Genomic DNA, 18,073 nt, shown 5'->3' on the forward strand with positions numbered 1-18,073 from the left:
CAATATCCTCCCATAGTCCCTCTTCACCCACAGCGCCTCTACACCAACATCCCCTCCCACAGTCCCTCCCCCAGTCCCTCCCCAAGTCAACATCCCCTCATTCATCTACATCCACAAAGAACTGCTTTACTCACCCGCATGAACTACATGTCAGTAATCATCCAGATCCCTGAGACTCAAAAATTGAAATAGCACATACTGTCAATAAATTTGCTGAGAGCCTGCTCAACTCTCAAGTTGACCAGTCCACTTTTGGAAAGTGTGTTCCTAACACAACCCTGGTCACCGGCAAAACTATGAAACTGAAGCCACTCTGAATGTCCCTGCCTTAATCCAGCCTATGAAATCCAACAGAAAAGCCCAAACTTGTCTCTAAGCTTCACAGACACAACATAATACAAGATGACGAAACAAATAGACAAAAGTAGACATCTTCTCCCAAGATCTTACGAGCTCTCTCAACTTGTTTGTCAAGTGCAAGAAAATCACTCACCCAGCAAACCTATAATGAGCATTCACCATCAAATCAGTGGGTACAAGCAACACACAAGGTGTTTACACACATTTCTAGGCCAGTCAGTCAATAGCCAGCATAATGTTCTTGTTATCATATAAAGGACATAGAAACTGTGCTGAACAGGAAAAGACCGACATAACGCTCAAACTGTCATCTCTATGGACACAAAAATTATTATGCACCCAGTCACCCAAGACTAAAAACTGTTCCTCTATTTCTTGCAAAGAACACTTGTACTAACTGCAAAAAAAGAGGGCCATTCATCCTTGGTGCCTGAACGTACAAAATGCTTTCTCATACAGATATCCTTTGATCAAGCATGTCTGTTAAAGACCTTGATGACAGTACAGAAAACAATGGCTTTGCCTTGAACACTGTTCGTTTTGAGCACCACAAGGTGTGAGACAATAAAGTTGTGCAAATGAAGATAAAATACAAGTAGACACAATTCAAGTCACATTTGGTAAGTCTGGGATGCTATCAGGCCAAGTCAGTCCAAACAAACAAGTCAAACATTTGTGAGAATAATATATAACTGCTCAGTTTTAACAACATATTTGTTCTAAATACAATGAACTTTGGCATTACGGGCTTACCTTTATATAGGTAGATATGAAGCTATAGATGTGGACACATCAATTCAAATTATTTGTTTACAATTTCAAAAACCAAGACTTTCTCAAGAAATTACAGTAAGCATATCTTCCTAAAGAGCATAAACTATGGTTAGAACTGGTATTTAAAAAGCAGAGCATTTATGCATACCATTTATAATTACAATACATAAATCCCAAGAAATAGTTATTGTGAATCTTATTTGGAAGTATCATCACACTATCTGCCTCTTGACTGGTTTCAACAGTAGCACTGAGAGGATTAAGATATGCCAGAAATTTGAAAAGCCTGCTGCTTTCAATTTACCCTCTGCCCAAACTAGTCCGGTATCAGTCACAGCAGTGAGTCCAGTAACTATAAACTCTTCCTGCAGATTCTTCTCTGGCAACCTAACTACTGGTAGTCAAATTATATGCACACAATATTCACAACAGGAGTGAAACCTTAACTCTAATACCCCTGCTGGCATTAAACATGGTAAATGCCATGTCAAGTTAGTTCAAATAGCTGCTAATTAGGAGAGATTAATCTGTATTAGGTCATCAATGGAACAATGCTCTTTTAACTTAACAATTATGAATAATTAAACAATGATGATGTTCACTGTTGTTCAAAAAGAATTTGAGAAGCAAAAAGAACTTGATGCAATGTGTAATTACTCATGACATATTGATAGTCAGTGATGCAAAAACTAATTTTGCCTTACTCAGTAGTAACCAATGCTAACCAACCTTTATATCAACTGTAAGTTAAATAAGAAAACATAAGAAAAATAAATCAATCCAGAAACAATAAATGTACCATTGGAAAACTGTATTTACATCTTTTCCTTTATTACTGGGTTTGGCCACTTTTAGTTCTATACGACCTCACAAAAACAAATGCTGACAGGAAATTATGAAAATAAGTCAACAGTGATCTGAGTTAAATAAAAAGAAAATATGGTCACATGTGACATTATTTTTGGATATATATGCAGGGATTTACTTTGAGTTCTGTATCTGAGGGTCCCTGAGACTCATACCATTAATTTTCTCCCAGATCCCTGAGACTCAAAAATTGAAATAGCACATACTGTCAATAAATTTGCTGAGAGCCTGCTCTACTCTCAAGTTGACCAGTCCACTTTTGGAAAGTGTGTTCCTAACACATCCCTGGTCACCGGAAAAACTATGAAACTGAAGCCACTCTGAATGTCCCTGCCTTAATCCAGCCTATGAAATCCAACAGAAAAGCCCAAACTTGTCTCTAAGCTTCACAGACACAACATAATACAAGATGACGAAACAAATAGACAAAAGTAGACATCTTCTCCCAAGATCTTACGAGCTCTCTCAACTTGTTTGTCAAGTGCAAGAAAATCACTTACCCAGCAAACCTATAATGAGCATTCACCATCAAATCAGTGGGTACAAGCAACACACAAGGTGTTTACACACATTTCTAGGCCAGTCAGTCAATAGCCAGCATAATGTTCTTGTTATCATATAAAGGACATAGAAACTGTGCTGAACAGGAAAAGACCGACATAACGCTCAAACTGTCATCTCTATGGACACAAAAATTATCATGCACCCAGTTACCCAAGACTAAAAACTGTTCCTCTATTTCTTGCAAAGAACACTTGTACTAACTGCAAAAAAAGAGGGCCATTCATCCTTGGTGCCTGAACGTACAAAATGCTTTCTCATACAGATAGCCTTTGATCAAGCATGTCTGTTAAAGACCTTGATGACAGTACAGAAAACAATGGCTTTGCCTTGAACACTGTTCGTTTTGAGCACCACAAGGTGTGAGACAATAAAGTTGTGCAAATGAAGATAAAATACAAGTAGACACAATTCAAGTCACATTTGGTAAGTCTGGGATGCTATCAGGCCAAGTCAGTCCAAACAAACAAGTCAAACATTTGTGAGAATAATATATAACTGCTCAGTTTTAACAACATATTTGTTCTAAATACAATGAACTTTGGCATTACGGGCTTACCTTTATATAGGTAGATATGAAGCTATAGATGTGGACACATCAATTCAAATTATTTGTTTACAATTTCAAAAACCAAGACTTTCTCAAGAAATTACAGTAAGCATATCTTCCTAAAGAGCATAAACTATGGTTAGAACTGGTATTTAAAAAGCAGAGCATTTATGCATACCATTTAGAATTACAATACATAAATCCCAAGAAATAGTTATTGTGAATCTTATTTGGAAGTATCATCACACTATCTGCCTCTTGACTGGTTTCAACAGTAGCACTGAGAGGATTAAGATATGCCAGAAATTTGAAAAGCCTGCTGCTTTCAATTTACCCTCTGCCCAAACTAGTCCGGTATCAGTCACAGCAGTGAGTCCAGTAACTATAAACTCTTCCTGCAGATTCTTCTCTGGCAACCTAACTACTGGTAGTCAAATTACATGCACACAATATTCACAACAGGAGTGAAACCTTAACTCTAATACCCCTGCTGGCATTAAACATGGTAAATGCCATGTCAAGTTAGTTCAAATAGCTGCTAATTAGGAGAGATTAATCTGTATTAGGTCATCAATGGAACAATGCTCTTTTAACTTAACAATTATGAATAATTAAACAATGATGATGTTCACTGTTGTTCAAAAAGAATTTGAGACCCAAAATGAACTTGATGCAATGTGTAATTACTCATGACATATTGATAGTCAGTGATGCAAAAACTAATTTTGCCTTACTCAGTAGTAACCAATGCTAACCAACCTTTATATCAACTGTAAGTTAAATAAGAAAACATAAGAAAAATAAATCAATCCAGAAACAATAAATGTACCATTGGAAAACTGTATTTACATCTTTTCCTTTATTACTGGGTTTGGCCACTTTTAGTTCTATACGACCTCACAAAAACAAATGCTGACTGGAAATTATGAAAATAAGTCAACAGTGATCTGAGTTAAATAAAAAGAAAATATGGTCACATGTGACATTATTTTTGGATATATATGCAGGGATTTACTTTGAGTTCTGTCTGAGGGTCCCTGAGACTCATGCCATTAATTTTCAGGGGTCCTGGACAACAAAACTGGGGTCCCAGACACTTAAATATTATTGTTAATATAGTTATTGTATTGTGTATCATGATCATAACATAAGGTATTACCACTATTAAATTGCAAATTTACCCCAGCTTGTAGTAAACCCAGTGATAAATTATTGTTTTTTGAATGGAATTATTATAATAAGTATTTGACTTCTTCTCCATCCCTGTGGATGCGCTATTAAATTTTGATGTGTCCATTGTCAATTTTTATGGGCATAGGATGCAGGAATTTGTGTCCTGTAAATCCCTGTATATGTCATTAAAAGGTTTTATACATGTTCATGAATCAGAGATGTTGTTCAAGCCAGTTCAAACTACTGAAAATCTCTAGATTTTATTGCTATGAGAGCGACGTTTCGAACACTGCTATCAAGCAAGTGATTCATAGCAATAAAGAAGTTGTTCATCCATATATTGTCATCCTCCTATAGATGCTTATTAGCTAATATTGTGTGCATTCAATTTATATGTCTTAATGTCAGAGCAGTCTTGAAAGCAAAGAATTGTCTCCAAGTATCTGTTATATATGTTGTATCCAATTACCAAACAATAGAACTGAAATGCAACTTGCCCATGATACATTTATTACACTGAAAATGTTGAAGGTACAATAAACTGTAAGGTTTGTGCACAGGCAAACTGTAGCACAAATGGGGTTGCACCACAGAAAGAAACTGACCAGTCTTCATGGATATGAGCAAAGTGAGCAAAAGTTGGTAACATGCTTCTTTCGCTTTGGTTTAAAAAATATTTTTCATGTCAAAATAAAATACTATCAATGGTATACATCCATTTCTTCACTGGGTTGTGCTCTCAAATTTCCAGCCCCATGATTAATAATTACTCACATAAAATGTTTTATTCAACATTTTAAGCTCCACTTAAGAAGAATGGTCATATTCTATTCTGTGCAACCCTATTTGCACAACAGTTTGCCTGTGGTTTGTGGTACTCAATTCTAACTGTCATCCAAAAGTGACACGAATTTGAATGTATATGGTGCGGCCTAAGCACAGACTTAACAAGCATTCATGTGTTTATTAAGACAGTGACTTTCCAAATTACAAATTATAGTATTATTATTCACAATCCTTCCTTTCTTCACAATAGTGAAACGACATACGACATCTATTAAACATGTTGTGGAGGGTATTGTGATGTGTCTGTGTTACCAAACTGTCAAGGTAGGCCAACAGTGGTACTCATTGTTATGGGTATTGTAATGTGTCTGCAAGGTTTGTGATACTAAACTCCAAAGTTGGCCAACAGTGACTTTCATTTTGCATGTCCAATGAGTGGGCCCACAGTATATCGTTTGACATACATGAATCTAGACAGGAGTTCTCTCAACATTACATGACAAACATATTTTACAATATTCTCAATATATAAAGACCAAACAGCATGAACCAATCTTTATATGTCAAGTGTATTATGTACTTGTACCATAATATCAATGACAATGAGATCACTGAACAGATGTTTGGCAATGATGCACTGCACTGCTAAATAACACATTGTAATTTGGAAAAGGTTTTACTAACACAAGAGGAGTAGGCATGTTGATTAAATCTATATCATACATCTGTTAGGCATGCTAAACAACTTTGTTTATAAATTACTAAAAACTATGTCAGTCTTCAGCATCAGGGTTCGTTTGTTGAGTACTTTCTTATTAATATCAGTCGTAATACTAGAAGTTGGAGTTGGAACGTCGGGGAATTTAGTGAGTTTAGTTTACGCCGCAGTTACTGATATTCCAAACGTGTCTGGACCAGACAATCCAGTGATCAACAGCATGGTCATCGATCTGCGCAACTGAGAAACGATGACGTGTCAACCACGTCAGCGAGCTTGACCATCCAAACCCTTCGTCGACTCTTAGGACAATCATAGTTGCCTTTTATGATAAACATGTGTTGCTGAAGACCTATCCCGGACCTTCACGGTGACGTTTTGGAAAGTAAACATCTGTACTTCCTTCCCTCTTTACAAACGATTATATAACGAGGAACTTGATTGAACGTTGATTAAACTTTTTATTTCACTATTTTCAGTTGGATTACACTAAGGAAGGACTCATTCGAGAGTAAATTTATTGGGATGTAAAATGCGAGTGTTACAGGCGGAAGTCTTTCCCAAACAGTATTGTCAGCTTCCAACACATTCTACGATTGTTAAAGTCATTTGTTTACCTTTGTTCAGTTTAACTTTCCCCCGCTCTCGCGGACTTCCACTTCCGGTGGGATGTACCGGAAGTGATGTTTTTATTCACATGCGCTACCGAGACATACAGCAGAGTCCCAGTTTTCAGTGAGGCTGCAGAGGGGATAAGCTGAGCGCCGCAGAAGATGTCGCAAGACGTTAGCGCGCCCAAAGGAAGCCAGCTTACAGAGGGGGAGAGATATACTGGTCTCTGGAATGAACATATTTAACAGAAAAAATGCTTATAGTTAAAATAATAAAATATAACGAGGAACAAATCCGAGATTTTTATCTTTTTCAGAAGCTGTGGAAATCTAGACTTGTCTAGACTTGCGTGGGCTTTCTAGGGTATATTTGATTCAGGGTCTGTAAGATAGAGAGAGAGTTACCTTTGTCTAACGGTCTCAGAACCATATTATTTTCCCTTGCGCTCAGCCATTTCAGTAATACAAAGTCCTAAATTATGTCTAGATCTTACTCTGACCTCCCCGTTTTATTACGATTTCAATGTAAACGGAGATATTTTGTTCAATTAAAATTATATAATCTTCAAAGACTATAACGTCAGTTCAACAAAACATGATCGATACAGGATGCTGTTCCGAGATCATTTTAATAAAGTCGCATGCAGGCATACAATACTTCGTAACTAGATTCAACAAGGTGTGGAAAACCGAACTCTACAAAGTAGCTCGAGTATTACTGAAAAGTTCTCTGTGTACATTTCAGCAGGAGGTCTTTTTCGCGTAAACTAAGCTCATTGGTATTATTTCAGCCATATTGTGAATAGATGAAGTTATGCAGTACTATGATATTCTAAAATAGCATACACGTGAAGGTACCGGGGTAGAATAGGCCTCAGCAACCCATGCTTGCAAGAAAAGGCGACAATGCTTGTCGTAAGAGGTGACTAAATGGATCGGGTGGTCGGGCTCGCTGAATTGGTTGACACATGTCATCTGATGATCTGTTCCCAATTGCGCAGATCGATGCTCATCCTGTTATTCACTGGATTGTTTGGACTGATGTTTCAGTTTTTGTAAGTGAAAAGTCACGAAATGCAGCAATCTATTGTCTGAACCTAGTGACCAGTAATGTGAAAAGTATTGGTAATTAATGGTCAAAATCCTTAATAATTTGGGACCCATTCTCCTGATCTGAAGAGAGGTATAATGCAGGGTTTGTTTTTGATTTTCCAGTAAACGAGTGCCTCAACCAACATATTCTTAACTAAACAGTGCGTGAGTGAGTTTAGTTTTACGCCGCACTCAGCAGTATTCCAGCAATATGGCGGCGTTCTGTAAATAATCGAGTCTGGACCAGACAATCCAGTGATCAACAACATGAGCATCGATCTGCACAATTGGGAACCGATGACACCTGTCAACCAAGTCTGCGAGCCTGACCACCCGATCCAGTTAGTCGCCTCTTACGAGATGGAGTTCAACCTCTATGTCTGCAAAAGGAGAGGTTCAGTGCAAAGATATACCTGGATATTCTCATTTTCTTGAACTGTAAAAAGTCCCACATCAAATTTGTTCAGCCAATAGCTTTTACGACCATTTGATGCATTATGATGACACAACGCCATTTAGAAAGTGGTCAAATGCAACATATGCCATATTTGGGATTTCACTTTCTTAGTAAAGTACAAATTCTAGTACTTTTTTGATTGAGCCCCATCCGGGATTCGAACCCGCACCCTCAGAGTCAGGCACCTAATCGCCATCACACAAAGTCTGCCGCCTAGCCCGCTCAGTCACCGCGACTTCTACATGGCTGAGCGGGCTAGGCGGCCGGGGATTAGGTCATGTTTCTTTTGATTACAAGCATCTTGGATCTACAGTAATAAATATACACTGGGCCCAAACATGCAGCTTTGCAAACCAAGTTTTCAAGAAAGTGTATACGTTGCATTAGAAATACTAATTTCATTGCTAAAATTGCTCCGCTTGAAAACTTAAATGTTTAATACGTGTCTATGGAAACAGAAAAATATGCCGATTGTGACATATTACGGGTCACGGGTTGTGAGATTATTACGGGTCCGTCACGTTAGGGGTTGAGACTGGTTGAGGGACTGTGTGCATGTGTGAACTCACGGTCTGTTGTAATGTATTGGGATTGTTTGTGTCGCCTATCCGTTAATTGGCCTTCTGTCACAATTATCACGACCCGACTTTCGACTTTCAAAATAAAAAAATGCAAAGAAATCTTCAGATGTGCTACCAACAGAAACGTCAGTGAACGGGGTTTGTTTTTGTTTTTTTTAAAAAAAATGTTGTTATTTATTCTTCCCATTCTTAGCGAACTAAATTGGAAGATCTAACTTAAGTTGCATTACCAACAGATATTTTAGTGGCAATATTAGACTATGTTATAAGCAATATTTACTGAACCGATGCTGAGGAAATGAAGAACTATACTTTTGAATTTGATCGTGGTTTTTCAATTTGTGTACGATATGTTCCTTATCACTTTATGATTACGCCTACAAAGTATTCGTCATCGAGAAAGAGATATTCCCGCTAACATTTATCAAATAAACAACGCTAACTTAATTTGCGGTAGCGGGGAAATTTTCTTTCATGCTGTTGATGCAGCAATGATCAGTTTCGAGACTGAAAATATGCTCAGTGAAGGAAGATGGATTTATAGCTAAAAGGTAAACAACTGTGTGTTGTTGTTTATGTTTTTTCTTTGTTATATTTAAACGTTGTTGGGTTTTTTTAATTATAAGTCAATATTAAACGCTTCTGACTTCACCATTTCTTCGTCACTAAGGTAACCTTAATGCAGTGTTAGAGAATGAGAGTAAAGCTCGCTTCGTGAAAGAGGCCTCTGGTCTTCGGAATGACGAGCGATCGCTTTGACCTCTAGGCTACCCTGTCGCCCCACATGTATTGTGAGGGATTCAACAAATGTTTGACAAGTGAAATGATCCACATTTTGTTGAATAGGCGAAAGGCATTTCCGCTCAGGATATCATATTTACATAAACACAAGTGATCATTCAGCTGTTATATTTAATAATAAAGTACCATGTGCGCGTGCTTTCTTGTACTGGAACCCGGTTTCATTGTGCTGGTCCAGTGAATGAGTGAGTATGGTATACATGTACTCGGACTATTCACGTGCTATTGCTTTTAGCAATAATGCAGCGATATGACTGTGGGCAACACCAGAAATGGTCTCCACACACTGTACCTATAAGAGGAATCGAACCCAGGTCTTTGGCGTGCCGAGCGAACGCTTTAACCACTTGGCCACCCCACCGCCCCTTTCCACTGAGGTGCTATACAGTATGGATACCAAGCTCACACATAAAGCCGAGCAGTCCGTGTTCACCCTTCACTACTAAGAACAGACAAGGCAAGAGTGAGTGAGTTTAGTTTTACGTCGCACTCATAAATATGCGCTCAAAATATTAACTTGTGCTCTCAACATATTAACTCGTGCAGTGAACATAAATCTTATTTCCCGAGGTCCCTCCAACGCTTCCACACATGACAATACAATTCAATTCTGTTCCTTATTTGTAAGTAGGTGAATACACCACAAACGTTGAAAACCTTATTGAAAATATGACAAAATGTATCCTGAAAAAATTACATATCCGCATCAATATATACAGGAAACGGGCAAATGAAATTGGAATTAAATATTGAAGATCGAAAACAAAACCAAAAACAGTGGTTTCGAAAGTCCATTATCTTGTTTTTCAAGACCAGTAAGTTTCCAGTTTCAACATGCGTGGAACACAAACATCGACATACACATGCAGATCTCCCGCATCTCCCGGCAATTAGTGAAATGTCAAATCCAGTCAAATATATACCCTGATCACATTGAACTCACCATTAATTCCTCCCATTGTAGCATCGGTCTGAACACATAGCTGAGGCTTGACACATTGTGTACATGGTCATCATTCTCCGTGTCTGTGCTAGTTGTCATAGTTGACCTTTGTATGTGAAACACGACTCTGGACTGGAGCCCACTGCATGGACATGTTACCCGAATCTCGCCCAACAGTGAGTGAGTGAGTGAGTGAGTGAGAGAGTGAGTGAGTGAGTGAGTGAGTGAGTGAGTGAGTGAGTGAGTGAGTGAGAGAGTGAGTGAGTGAGTGAGTGAGTGAGTGAGTGAGAGAGTGAGAGAGTGAGTGAGTGAGTGAGTGAGTGAGTGAGTGAGTGAGTGAGTGAGTGCTTTGAGCAATATTCTATCAAAATTACGGCGGGGAACACCAGAAATGTGTTTCACCCATTGCTGACCATGTGTGGAATCGAACCCTTGTCTTCGGCGTGACCAGCGAAAGCTTTAACCACCAGGTTACTCCACCGTCTGATCGGTTAGTTGACACGTCATCGGTCGTTAAAGACAGACTGCCGGACTATTCACATGTCGTAAGAGAAGAAGTGTGGGACTATTCACATGTCGTTACAGACAGAATGCCCGGCCAATGAGATCGCGTCAAAGAGAGAATGCCGGACTATTCACTTGTCGTAACAGACAGAATGTGGGACTATTCAGACGTCCGTATAAACTCATCATCAGACCAGTGACTAAGTGGTTGTCTTATTGAATGTGGGTTTTAACAAGGCAAGTGCGTGCAATCAATGTTTTGCTTCTATGATAAATATTTAGCTTAAAATATTTGGTTCACGTATTTGTATAACTACCCTATAGCCATTTCGCTCAGCAGACAGATGGTACTCCCGCAAGTATTCCCGTCATGCAAACTGCCCTGATGTTAATGTGCGAGCGTTGAATACGGGTTTGTTTGACACATATGTGTCAGAATTAGATTGTATCTCAGTAAGGAATGCTGTCACCGTTTCACCCCACGCGTGTGGAATCCAGATACAGAGCAGGTTGGAACCGACCAACAGGAGTGAGTGGGTATGGTTTTACACCGCTTGTAGCAATTTTCCAGCGATCTCACGACGGGGGACATCCGAAATGGGTTTCACACATTGTACCCATGTGGGGAATCGAACCCGGGTTTTCGGAGTGAGAAGCAAGCGTTTTGACCACAAGTGCTTTCATGTGACCCCTTAGCTTATTGTTTTCCCTCGGTATATAATACCAAATGATAGCGTTGGCAACCCTGTTCCAAGACACCACAACTATCACATCTTTGACTTTTAGTGAGTAATATGGGAATAATTGAAATTGCAACAAAACAGTTTATATCTTGATAGAAGCTATTCAACGTTCTCGTAAGATAAGAGAGTGACTTTTTGCGCAGTCTAACTCGATATCGGAACTAGTCAGAACTGACATAGTTTGTAGACCTATACCACTTTCTACAAATCGAATTGTTGCTGGCAAACCTGAGATATTATATGCAAACATTGGTTCGATCTCTTGACCACAGGTTTCTGGTGCGTCTAAGGGAGGCAACTATGCACAGTGACTGAAAGATGATGACAATGCTCCTTTGTATGGAACTATCACAGTAACGTAAACAAAATACGTGGACATTCTGTAAAGGGCGACAGGGTTGCCTAGTGGTTAAGCGTTCGGTCGCCATGTCGCCATGGATTGCAAACATTGGTACAATGTGAAGACCCTTTTCCTCGCCGTGCTATTGTGGAATTCTAAAGATCTGCCTGTATTATTTTCCCCTAAAATGCCAGTTCCAATACTTACCGACAGTTAAATATAGGCAGAAAACAACCAGAAAAACGACGGTGCTGGTGACCTAAACTAAATATCCTGGTTCAGGGCGAAATGACGTGCTGTTCTATCGACTTGCCTGTCCGACTACGTTACCAAGGAAAACGTCTTCTCTTAAGTATTTTAACTAAATTTCAGATTATCGTAAAACATATGATCATCTCTACTTATAATATCTAATAATATGCTTAAATCCCCCAAATGAAGTTGACGAGCCTCGCGACATTCCAGGGATGCATTGTGGTACTGTGGACATAGGTCTAGTTTGCAAACATTACTGTGTCGTGGTTTAGTTGTGAATCACGAGGTGAGACATTTTTTCTATCGAAAAAAGGTTGAATGTAATGTTTTCATCATTGATGTTAGTCGACTGAAATAACCACAAACCAAGCTATTGCTGCTGTTGCTGTTGTTGTTGTTGTGGTGGTGGTGGTGGTGATGTTCCAGATGGGTCAATAAGTAAATTCAAAATGATCTAGGTTTTAATTATTTTGATTCTAAAGAATCAATGTTGGTATAGTGTTTGTTCATGCCAACATTCGAGTCGGCCCATAGTGCCCCACGTGCTTGTGTTCTTGACGTTTCCTTCACCCTTTTTGTTACTTTACGGCCATGCTTTCGACTTTCGTATTTGGAATTCATTTTGAGTGATTATCAGCAAAACTTCTGTCAGATATTTCCATTATTTTGACTTTTGCGTTTCTTTTTGTTTAGTTTCAAGCTGTGATGACTGAGCAGAACCAAAAGCCTACATTGACACTCAAATCTTGTCCGCCTTCTAATCACTTCTGTCATTTGTTAGACAATCATTGACCTGTTACCAATATGATATCGACACGCACACGAGCCGTGACAACAATGCCAGGTGGTAGTCCTGGGAAACACGCACATTGAGCCGTGTGTTTTGAGAGGGACCGATGTGACGAGCCACCCAAATATTTTACTTAATTTTGAATATTGTATGTTCATCGTACTATAGCATCAAAGGCTTTGATGTTATTATATCCATTCATAACAATGAAATATTGTGTTGTACGGCCTCATATGAATATTTCCCCTATTGTCCGACCGGAGAGTGAGTGAGTGAGTGAGTGAGTGAGTTAGTTTAGGCTTACGCCGCACTCAGCAATATTCCAGCCGTGTTGCGGCGGTCTGTAAATTGTCGAGTCTGGACCAGACAATCCTTGATCAATCACATGAGCATTGATCTACACAGCTGGGAGACGATCACATGAGCATTGATCTACACAGCTGGGAGACGATCACATGGGCATTGATCTACACAGCGGGGAGACGATCACATGAGCATTGATCTACACAGCTGGGAGACGATCACATGAGCATTGATCTACACAGCTGGGAGACGATCACATGAGCATTGATCTACACAGCTGGGAGACGATCACATGAGCATTGATCTACACAGCTGGGAGACGATCACGTGAGCATTGATCTACACAGCTGGGAGACGATCACATGAGCATTGATCTACACAGCTGGGAGACGATCACATGAGCATTGATCTACACAGCTGGGAGACGATCACATGAGCATTGATCTACACAGCTGGGAGACGATCACATGAGCATTGATCTACACAGCTGGGAGACGATCACATGAGCATTGATCTACACAGCTGGGAGACGATCACATGGGCATTGATCTACACAGCTGGGAGACGATCACATGGGCATTGATCTACACAGCTGGGAGACGATCACATGAGCATTGATCTACACAGCTGGGAGACGATCACATGGGCATTGATCTACACAGCTGGGAGACGATCACATGAGCATTGATCTACACAGCTGGGAGACGATCACATGAGCATTGATCTACACAGCTGGGAGACGATCACATGAGCATTGATCTACACAGCTGGGAGACGATCACATGAGCATTGATCTACACAGCTGGGAGACGATCACATGAGCATTGATCTACACAGCTGGGAGACGATCACATGAGCATTGATCTACACAGCTGGGAGACGATCACATGAGCATTGATCTACACAGCTGGGAGACGATCACATGAGCATTGATCTACACAGCTGGGAGACGATCACATGGGCATTGATCTACACAGCTGGGAGACGATCACATGAGCATTGATCTACACAGCTGGGAGACGATCACATGAGCATTGATCTACACAGCTGGGAGACGATCACATGGGCATTGATCTACACAGCTGGGAGACGATCACATGAGCATTGATCTACACAGCTGGGAGACGATCACATGAGCATTGATCTACACAGCTGGGAGACGATCACATGAGCATTGATCTACACAGCTGGGAGACGATCACATGAGCATTGATCTACACAGCTGGGAGACGATCACATGAGCATTGATCTACACAGCTGGGAGACGATCACATGAGCATTGATCTACACAGCTGGGAGACGATCACATGAGCATTGATCTACACAGCTGGGAGACGATCACATGAGCATTGATCTACACAGCTGGGAGACGATCACATGAGCATTGATCTACACAGCTGGGAGACGATCACATGGGCATTGATCTACACAGCTGGGAGACGATCACATGAGCATTGATCTACACAGCTGGGAGACGATCACATGGGCATTGATCTACACAGCTGGGAGACGATCACATGGGCATTGATCTACACAGCTGGGAGACGATCACATGGGCATTGATCTACACAGCTGGGAGACGTCCACATGAGCATTGATCTACACAGCTGGGAGACGATCACATGAGCATTGATCTACACAGCTGGGAGACGATCACATGGGCATTGATCTACACAGTTGGGAGACGATCACATGAGTCAGTTAAGTCAACGTGTCAGACCACCCGATCCCGTTAGTCGCCTCTTACGATAAGCATGGGTTACGGAAGATCAATTCTACCCGGATCTTCACGGGTGTCGGAGCAGGGATGTGATCTATAGTCGTAATGTTGAACAGCGCTTTGGAATTCGATGTATTTTTGATGACCAGAGTTATCAACATTAAATGACATGTTCACTTTACTCCGCGAGTTTTAATCATAGTATCTGCATATATCTGCTGTATTACTTAATACACAATGTAAACAACAGCAACGAAATTCTTACGAAGACTCTGCTTAGAGACAGTTTAAGAATCACTATCAAGTCAGTGATGCTTCCAGGTGTTCGCAGCGTTCGCCCATCACGCCGAAGACCCGTTTTCGAGTCCCCACATGGGTACAGTATATGTGAAGCCCATATCTGGTGTCCCTGCCATGATTTTGCTGGAACAATGCCTAAAGCGGCGTAAAACCATATCCACTCACTCCAGGTATTCACCCCTCCCTGATATTGCTGGAATATTGCTAAAAGCATCGAGAAAATATACTGACTCATTCATTCAAGGTGTTCTCAAGCTGTGTGAGCGTATCCTGACCCATTGCTGGCACCCATAATTAACATATTCGAACGTTTGTCAGTTGTTTACCTGGAACGATTCAGGAACGTACAATACGTACATAGGCTATTATGTTCGGGTTTTTTTCAGTTAGGTTTCAAACATTAAATGGGGCGGTGGAATAGCCTTGTGGGATAAAGCGTTCGCTCGCCTAGCAAAAGACCCGGGTTCGCTTCCCCACATGGGTACAATTTGTGAAGCCTATTTCTGGTGTCCCCCAGCGTGGTATTGCTGGAATATTGCTATAAATGCATCTATTCAGTCACTCAACTTTGAGTTGTCTACTCAAATATTAAGCTATGCTGAAACCGTTAATGTTGTCAATCTCAGAGTTTATTAAGAGAATTCAACATCTTAATACTACGTAATGTTTCAATCTATCGACTGAATCACCACGATCATTTACTTGTGTCGTTGAGTATATATCTATACATTCATTTGATACCCTGAGTGATCGATAGATACTCTTTCTTTGGTTTGACAGCAGTGGTGATTGGGTTAGTTAGATTCCGATCGCCTCTCGCAGATTCACTGTAGCGTGGCGATCTATGTTCAACAAATATATCACCCTGCACTAAACGTATCAGATACATAATGACAAATGAGACAGATCATGTTTATAAGCTGGAATGGCAAATATGCAAGAGAGAGACGTAGACTGTTGAAAATGGTTTGACAGTCACAGTCATAGCAAAATAGAAGTTAGAGTTCTATAGATTTTTCTTTTGGGTGCTGTATTCGAGACGTGTACCCGTTGTTGGGTTAGGTTTACTGGTCTCTTAACGGCGTACTTTGCAATATTCTTTCTATATGGCGGTGCTTCTTCATATTCGTCAGGCATCCTGTTGTGTGTGCGTGTGTGTGTGTGTGTGCGCGTGCGTGCGTGCGTGCGTGCGTGCGTGCGTGCGTGCGTGCGTGCGTGCGTGCGTGTAAGTATAAAATTTGGTTCCAGAATAAAATATATAAATATGGAGACTGAGATTGGCATTTTTATATGCAATCTGATGATCATGCCCAGACAGAGAGAGATAACCCGTTCCTCATATGCACTTATATATACATCCCATCACACATGGTTATGTGTCTGAAACCCATTCCTGGTATCCCGTGATGTTGCTGGAATATTGCTTAACACGCTGTAGAACTGTCTCACTCTCTCACTGATATTTTAGACGAAGGAATAAATTTTTCACTAGCAAACGAACCGATCCGTCATAAATGTTGTTGTATTACTTCTTTCAAGATATAAAGTCTATTCAATTCGCAGGATTTGGGTCATTAGAACTAAAATAGCTCTTTTTAAGTAAATTTATTGCTATAAGCAAATGAAAAGGGATTCCACCGAGAAATATACTTCTCAAACTAATAAAATGTTTCTCTGCCATCAATACGGCTGCTTTTTTGGGATTCATGCGCATATTTTCTGTTTCCGGTGAAGCTTTGGCGGCCATCTTGGATTTTCCTCACGTTAATATTCAGATTAGAGCCGAATCTTTTCTTTAACTCTTTTAAGTCATGGACACAACAAAATGTATCTGTTGATTTCATCAAAAAACATTCCCAATGACTAGGTGGCTGAAACGAACTAAGTCGAACTATCATTGATAACGTTAACATTTTCTCATCCAGATCCTAAGGAGCAAAACACCTTAAAGTGCCTGAGCCCATTTGGTGTTGAATATACTGTAGTTTTCACATATATCTCCAGCCACCCGTCGTTCTTCCCTTACGTAATAATTGTTTTTTCCAGAACTATTAATCTAATGCAAATAGGCGTTCAGCACTAACAATAAATATATAGGGTCATACAAGCCGATAAAATGCAAGTCAGCAAATGTGTTTCGTTTGTTACGGATGACTGACAGCGCTAAATGTGTCAGATTAAGAGATTACGACCCGAAGCTGGTGAGGAGATTAGTCTTTGGACATAATTAACTCTAATAAAGAAAAGTGGCATGTTCCTGCTTGTATTCTTATATATTTGCTCCACTGATCTAAATTTCCAATCCGTTCCAAGAAGCGTGTCAGTTTAAGTATATCGTGACTCTAGTACTATATACCAACATCTTGTCTCACAAATAACGCTTTTTTACACAAAATCGCAGTTCATACTTAAAATGGGACTCTTTTTCATTTTCAGAAACTGCAGTAAATGTAGACTTTCATAAGTTTGTTTGTTCATGTTTGTTCAAGGGCCAGGATTGTCGAAGCTCTCTTATCTCTAAGATAGTCGCAAGTTAATGTCAATGTATGGCACTTACAACTATGTCATAGCTTAGAGAGCTTAGAAAACCTATGCCCCGGATGTAAGACTACTCCAACAGTGGATAGCGCGTCGTGATATAAAGGATAGATATACCTCTGGGTTTGAGTGAACCAACCTACCCCAGTCCAATATCGATAGTGTGACAAAGGGTACATGTATATCATAAGTGCTCGTTGGTGCCAGTAAACTGGTAAACGTACCTACTCAACTCCTGAATTTCTGAAACAACCCCCCTGTATTCCAGCAAAGTAGTAAATATCAGAGGCCCTCGAGTCATTGCGA

This window comes from Haliotis asinina, chromosome 12, assembly GCF_037392515.1.
Source record: "Haliotis asinina isolate JCU_RB_2024 chromosome 12, JCU_Hal_asi_v2, whole genome shotgun sequence".
NCBI lineage: Eukaryota > Metazoa > Mollusca > Gastropoda > Lepetellida > Haliotidae > Haliotis > Haliotis asinina.